This window comes from Chiroxiphia lanceolata, chromosome W (assembly GCF_009829145.1).
Source record: "Chiroxiphia lanceolata isolate bChiLan1 chromosome W, bChiLan1.pri, whole genome shotgun sequence".
NCBI classification, from domain to species: Eukaryota; Metazoa; Chordata; class Aves; order Passeriformes; family Pipridae; genus Chiroxiphia; species Chiroxiphia lanceolata.
This window is the reverse complement of record NC_045670.1, coordinates 10799534-10807565: the sequence shown is the minus strand read 5'-3', so window position 1 is coordinate 10807565 and position 8032 is coordinate 10799534.

Genomic DNA, 8032 nt, shown 5'->3' with positions numbered 1-8032 from the left:
AATACCCATTCAAGTCCAAAAAGTTTAAGAGGTTTACTGTCCATTGGATATATTCTTCTTGTTTTTCAGTAGCAATCAACAGATCATCCACATAGTATAACAGTACACCCTCTTCCGGTGGTGGCTGCCATTGTTCCAATTCTTTAACTAATTGGTTCCCAAAATTTGTGACTATTTTTGAACCCTTGAGGTAACACTGGCCAAGTGAGCTGAGTTTTCCTTCCAGCGGTGGGACTTTCCCACTCGAAGGCAAATATCCTTTGACTTTCCTGTGCTAAGGGGAGGCAGAAAAAGGCATCTTTTAAGTCTAATACTGTGAATCAAATTAGATTTTCTTTTAATTTTGTTAAGAGGGTATATGGGTTTGCAACAACTGGGTGTATGTTTTTAACTACTTCATTCATTGCTCTTAAATCCTGAACCAACCTATAAGTTCCATTTGGTTTTTTGACTGGTAAAATCGGAGTATTGAAATCTGATTCACACTCAATCAGAAGTCCTAACTTTAAGAAGTTATCTAGTATTGGCTCAATGCCTTTTCTATCCTCTAGACTAAGTGGATACAGTTTCCTGATTACTGGTTTTGCTCCTGGTTGTAATTCTATTTGAATGGGAGCTGCCCATTTTGACTTTTCTGGTGTGTCAGTAGCCCAGACCCCTGGGTATACCTGATCTAAGATTTGATTGATATTTGAATTATCCTGATTTGGCTCTACACTGCTCATTGCTAAACTCAGAACTGCTATTAATTGTTCTTCCTTTACCTTAAATTCAATTTTACCTTGTTTGAATTCTATTACAGCTACCAGATTTTCTAGTAGGTCTCTGCCCAATAGGGGTTTGGGTGAATTTGGTAAATACAAAAACTGATGCACTCCTATTTGTTTTCCAGTTTTGAACTTTAGGGGTTTCAAAAAGAAGGCTTTTCTGATTGGTCAGTTGCACTCACAACTTGAAGAAACTTATCACTTATAGGTATCAATTCTTGATTCAAAATAGAAAATGTAACCCCAGTATCAATTAGAAAATCCAATTCATTTTTTTTCTTCCCCTAGTTTAATTTTTACCACCAGGTCCCCTAGGGGCAGACCTGCCGGCCCCCCCCCTCACTCGGTACTCTGTAAGCAACAACAGCCCCTCCTGTGCCTGTATTTCCACCTGTTAATTCAAGGCATTCTTGCTTTCAGTGTCCCTCTTTTCTACAATATGCACACTGATTCTGACCCAACCTTGTCTGTCAGGCAGGCAAACCTCCTCTTCCTCGAATCCCTTGACCCTGACTGCGACCTTGAATATTTTGCCCTTGTCCATTTGAATGTTGGGTTGGAGTTGCTACTACAACTTTTGCCAATCTCCTATCTTCTCTCTTATCTCGGTTATTATAGACTCTCCATGCCTCTCCCGTTAATATTTCCAAATCTCTGTTGCCAGGTTCTCTAATTTTCTGTAGCTTTTTCCTAATATCAGAGTTAGATTGTCCCATCATTAAACCTACTAGTTGTTGCCTCCCTGCTGGTGAGGCTGGATCTAAGGTTGTGTATTTCCTCATGGTCGCCCTAAGCCTATCCAGGAATTTGGTGGGAGTTTCATTTAGTCCCTGTTTAACATTGTATAGGTGTCCTAGTTAGAGCAGCTGGGACCAGTTCATCCCAGGAACTGTTAACAATAGACCATTTGCAGCAGCTGCCCAGAGCACACCTGACCCCTCAGGCTATAGTTATGGGTGATGTTAACTCCCCTCCAGGGAGTCATTAGCACCTCCACACCCAGCCTGAGGGAGTCATGTCTGCTAATGGACCACCAAGGATTCCAAAAATATCTCACGACTCACAATCACCCATTGTGGAACTCCCTGCCCTGGGGGAGGTACTGGGCATTCCCACTCGAACGTGACTGTATATAATCTTGGGGTCTTGGGACTTCTGACCCCATTTGTTGGATCCAGAGGAGGGCCAAAACCTCGACCAGACTGCGACCACCACTCTTGACCAGACTGCAACCACCACTCTCGACCAGACTGTGATCACCACCCTTGATCATACTGCGACCAGCACTCTCACCAACAGGTTTTCCATCTCCTTTTACTTTGGACTCAGGGGGACCATGTGGGGCTCAACACGGGGGCCAACGAACACCACTCTGTTCATGCCCCAAGGTGCTAGGTTATACATCTGGGTTTTGTGGGTTAAAACCAATTGTTTCTCCATATAATTGTATTTATTGTATTATTTTTATTAAATTGTAACTCTGATTTATAATCTCCTTTGAGTTGAGTTCATTTCTCCTGCCAGTTTACCTTTAAACCATCAAAACAGGGCTACCCAATTTACTGCTTTAGGTATGGCATTTTCTAGTCCTAATTGCACCAAATCTCTATATCTACCTAACAATTCATAGTATCTCGGGTTGTTTGGATCCCAGTTTGGGTTTCGCAGTGGAAAGAGCATATCAACTGTGTATCCTTTTACAACTCCTGTAGCTATTTGTCCCTCTAAGTGAGCTCATGTTGTTTTTATCACAAGTTCTTTTTCCATTTCTGTTAATTCTGAGAGCATTAGGTCTATATCCTGATTCCTCACAATCAGTTTAAACCTTTGTCCAACACTACAAGCAGAGCAACAACACTTTATTGGTTTGTCATTTTCCTACCCTTTTTCTAATGCTAAAACAAAGGCATCTTGGGGAGGAATATTAATACCACAATCCTTTTACCATTCTGGCTTATTTTGTAATGTGAAAAACATATCGGCATACATCACCTCATCCCACTTATTTTCTTGTCTCAAAAATAACATTAACTGTAATAGGGTGTTGTTATCTAAAGAGCTGTTTTCTGACCATTTTACTCCGTCATCTAAAGTATAAATTGGCCACCAGTTGGTGCAATATTTTATCAATGATTTTTTACTTAGGTTTCCCCCTGGAATACCTCCAAGATCTTTCCAATGTTTTAATATGCATCCCAGGGGAATTTTAACAGTTATGTCTTCACTAAGTTTTCCTCCCATTATTAGGGGGCTAAACTATCTGTAATACGCCACCAACCACAGGTATCGTATCTCCAAAATGGTTTCTAATGCTCAAAATCATGAATGACTTCCCAATTAAACCCTCATTTTCTTATTTTCCGTGCTAACCTGGTTTGAAATTTCTCAAGTTCCTTAATTATTTTGTATCTCTGCCTTTCTTGTCTCTCCTCCTGTTGTTTCACAATTTCATTTAAAAATTCCCAATTCCTAACAACTTGTATTTCTTGATCAAATCCCCGTTCTCCTATTTCCCATGTTAACTTAATTTGGACTTTTCAATTTCCTTAATTACTTCTTCTTTCTGTTCTTCTTCTCTGTGGAATCTTAAGATCTTCCAGAATATCCAAAAGAACTTCATAAGATCCACTAGATGTCATCCTTTTCCACAAAATGTATCAAAGCTCTATAACAAGTAAGGGTGGATCTGTATATTAACAATAATATTTTGCCCACCAGATATTTCCCAACTTTTGATTAAGTCCCCACTGTATACACTCAATCTTATCTCTTGAGTTCCTCTGGGCCCCAGAATATAGTTACTACATCTATTACACAAAGCTTGGACATATAGCCAATAGTTACAGATCTTAATTCTAGGTCTTATTTGATGCGGTATGCTTATAGTTAACTGCTCAGCACTTCCTCCCATACAGTAATATTATTAGCATGATAATACCATTAATAATGTGCCTCCTGGATGTTTTAAGGTAAGCAAGGTATATCAGGTACACAATAACTTTTCTGGAAACAAACAAAACACCACAAAATGACAATAAACACACACAAGGTTATTAATACAATACAATAAGATGCTCTGAAATGAAACTAGGGCCTGAAGAGTTAACTCTAAATTGTGCTCTGAGAAGAATGCAATGCTTAGCTAGAATGTACTGCTTAGTTAGAGATAAAGAAACCAGAGTTTAAGGATTAGATGGTACCGTACACTAAAAGAATGCTCACACACCTACATAAATAAAGATAAGAGGCGAAATAGGGGTTGGAGTCCAAAAATCTTGCAAAATTCATCATAAAGTCAGCAAAAAACCAAGAAAGTTAAAAAGTTCAAGAGTAAAATGTGACCCTGTGAGGCTGAAGAAACAGGAACGACCACCAAACATCACCCCAAAAAGACGACTCCACCCCACACTCTACCCAGCATATTAAAACTAGTTGTTGCAATATTATGAATATTCATGGAAAGTGATGCAACCTCTTAGCAAAAACTGTGTAAATAAGCCAACTATTAGCTGCATACTTCAGAGCAGTTTTGTCCAGCGCGAACTGGCTGCTCTCCAACGTTGTATCTCAATAAATACCTCCTGCTTATAGACTAAAACTTTGTCTCTGAGCATTCTCTGTGCCTTCTTGGGGCAGAATTTCGGCAACAGTTCAAACCCCAGTTCATGGGGTGATCATAAACTTAAGGGAACCAATACAATCATACAAAACAAGGGACTGGTCCTCACCTCATCAAAATATCACCTGAGTACCAACTTCAGGAGTTTCACCTGTGGTACAGCACCCTGTGGGAAGCGTCCTTCACCATCTTATGGGAGCTCCAAGACTAAGCAAGAACCAAGAACCAAGTAAGATACAAATACCTTTTATCAATAGACAGCGAGTCCTTGCCCACCCTCGCAGTAAGTCAACGAAGAGGGGAGCCCCTCTGAGTAAAACTTATCCGGGGCACACCCAGTGGATCCTGACCTCTGTTGGATTCTGCAACCAGGTGGAGAAACTCAGAATGAGAGAACTGCTCAGAGACTTTGCATCTTTAAGCAGTAAGGTATTTGTTTATTTCAACGTTGGGAGCAAGGTGGTTCACACCACACAAAACTTGCTCTGCTTGAAAGTGTGAAACTAAGCCATTTTATACACTTTAGATACACAGTTACACCTTCTAACATGCATATTAATAAGTAGGTTGGTCTCTGGGTGGAAACTTTTCAGAATTTTCCTTGTCACGTGCGTAGTTCTTTACTAGGGTGGTCTCCTACTTGAACCTTCATCCCCTGGTGGGCACCACGCTTGTCTTCATCAAGGTGAACTCTTCAACTTTCTTTGTTAGGTGACTTAGACTTATCAAACTTGCAAAATCCTGGCTCTGGGCCCCCCTATATCTACTTAAAACATCTAGTTTACCTGATTTATTATTTTGTGGTCCATTCCTTAGTATTGAGACTTTGGTCCAGTAAACAGAACAGAACAAGACATTAACCCTTAACTCAGGCAAGGTATGTGTTGGAGGGGTCTGAGGATCACCTTGTTGCGGTCGCAAGTCCTTGTATAACAAGGAAATAAACTGCTCCTCGTGTGGTGTGGTGAACAAAGAGACTTTATTTCAAACTCGGCGTGGTTTTATTCCTTAACACCATGCGACTTCTTTAACCAACCAGGTTACTTATGTCGGGGCATGCTCTCTTGGGCTTTTCTGCCTCGGCACATCCCTTGTGCCTTAGACACGCTTCCCACATCACCTGGCTGTTTTCTGGCCTTGGTTTGCCTCTGCTTTTACTGCGCACTGTTCTGCCCCCAGTCCAGATCTGCTCGGAACTCGTCAGAGAGGCTTGACCCACCTGCAGAGGAAACTTTCAGGGAGGAGGTTACCTTTTCTCTCCTCCACTCCCATGTTGGCAGTAGCTTGTGTCCATTGACGAAAGGGGGGAAATCCCGGTCACAGCCAGTCGCGGACAGCGTGAGTTTAGTGGGAAGAACCCCCTTTATCCCCCCTTTCCCCTTCCCCTTCTCGGTGGGGGGGGGAAGATCCCCATTTTTGGTTTCTCCTGCACATCGGGGCCTCACGTGGTGACCGCCAGAGCCCAACAGTGCCCCCTACTGGCCAACACTGAGCACTGCAGGCTCTGCTCCTCCAGAGATCCAACAGCGTGCCCTGCTGGCCATGGTTAGAATTGCGCCAAAAGGTATAAAGTAATGAACTGTTTCCTTTTTGAAGGGGGTTTTTGGGGACAAGTTTATTGTTTGGTTGTTTCTGTGTTCTTCTGTTGTTTTGTCAATACACATATATCCTTTAAAAAAGAGTTGTTATTTTTTTCTTTCTCCATAATTCCTCAGTTGGAGTCTCTTAATTTTGGATTTACAATTGCTTAGAGGGAGGAGTTTGGTCTTCCTTATAACTCATCCTCCTTAGCAAAACACTTCAGTCTAATTAAACTGAGACACTAAGGAAAGGAGGAGGAAGGGGAGGGCATTCATTATTTACAGTGTTTGCCTTCTGAAACAAGTGTTAAGTGTGCTGAAGCCCTGCTTCCTGGGAATAGGCCAGACATTGCTTGCTAAGTAGAAAATAAACCTTGTTAGTTTCCTCTTTGCTTGTGCACATGCAAACTTTCGCTTTTGTTTGAATAAACTACCTTATCTCAACCTATGAGTTGTTTTCCATCTTATTCTCTCTCCCCTGTCCATCTGGGAAGGGGGGTGATAGAGTGGCTTGGTGGGAACCTGGTGTCCAGCCAAGGTCAACTCATCACAGCTAGTGTCATGATTTAACCCCAGCCAGCAGTCAAGCCCCACGCAGCCATTCACTCACTTCCCCACCAACAGGATTGGGGGGAAAATCAGAAAGGCAAAAGTTAGAAATCTTGTGGGTTGAGATAGACAGTTTAATAGGGAAATCAAAAGCCGCACACATGAGTAAAGCAAAACAAAGAATGAATTTACTGCTTCCCATGGGCAGGCAGGTGTTCAACCATCTCCAGGAGACCAGGGTCCCACCACATGTAACAGTTACTTGGGATGACAAACACCATCACTCCAAATGTCCTCCCCTTCCGCCACTTTATATACTGAGCATGATGCCATATGGTCTGGAATATCCCTTTGGTCAGTTGGGGTCACCTGTCCCAACTGTGTCTCCTCCCAGCCTCCCATGCACCCCCAGTCCCCTCCCCAGCATGGCAGTACAAAAAGTAGAAAAGGCCTTGGCTCTGTGCAAGCCCTGCTCAACAATAACAAAAACATCTCTACCCTATCAACCCCGTGTTCAGCACAAATCCAAAACACAGTCCCATACCACACACTGAAAAAAATAATCTCTACCCCAGTCAAAACCAGCACATCTAGTAACTCTGCTATGAATATTCTGTGCAAGTTAAAGATGAGGTGAAGTGATCCTGACGAAATGAAGTATCTGCACTTGAAACTGCTACTCATGCTGACACTGCTGAAATAAAACTTTCTGACACAAATATTATCTTTTTTTAAAAATGTGCTTCAAGGTACAAGCGAGGGTGTCCTAGTTAGAACAGCGGGGACCGATTCATCACTGGATAGGTGTAGCCCAAAACTGTGTATTCTATAGCCTTCCATACCATTTCTCAGAAACTGTTATCAGTAGAGGCCTGCGAAATAGGAAGATGTTCCTGTCCTCATACCCTTTTATGGAATACCCCGCTCTGAGGGAAGGACTGAGCATCCTCATACCCTTTTATGGAATTCCCCATTCTGAGGGAAGGACTGAACATTTCTACCTGAACTGGAGAATATATAAACTTGGAGTTTCGGAACCTTTTCACCACTCGTGGGATCCAGAGGAGGACTGCAGGCCACTGCTCTCAACCAGACTGCAGACCACCACTCTCAACTGGACTGCAACCACCACTTTTCAACCAGACTGCAACCACCACTTTTCAACCAGACTGCAACCACCACTCTTGACCAGACTGCAACAGCACTCTCACCAACAGGTTTTTTCCCTCTCCTTTTACTTTGGACTCAGGGGGGCCCAAAGAACACCACTCTGTTCATGCCCCAGGGTACTGGGTTATATATTTGGGTTTTGGGGGTTAAAACCAATTGTTTGTCTGTATAATTGTACTTATTGTGTTATTTTATTAAATTGTTATTCTGACTTATAATCTCTCTTCTGAGTTGAGTTCATTTCCCCTACCGGTTTACCTTTAAACCAACACATTTTTGGCCCCCAACATGGGGCAGAGAGAGAAGTCAGAATCACAATTTCATTTTAAGTATTTGTCTATTTGGAT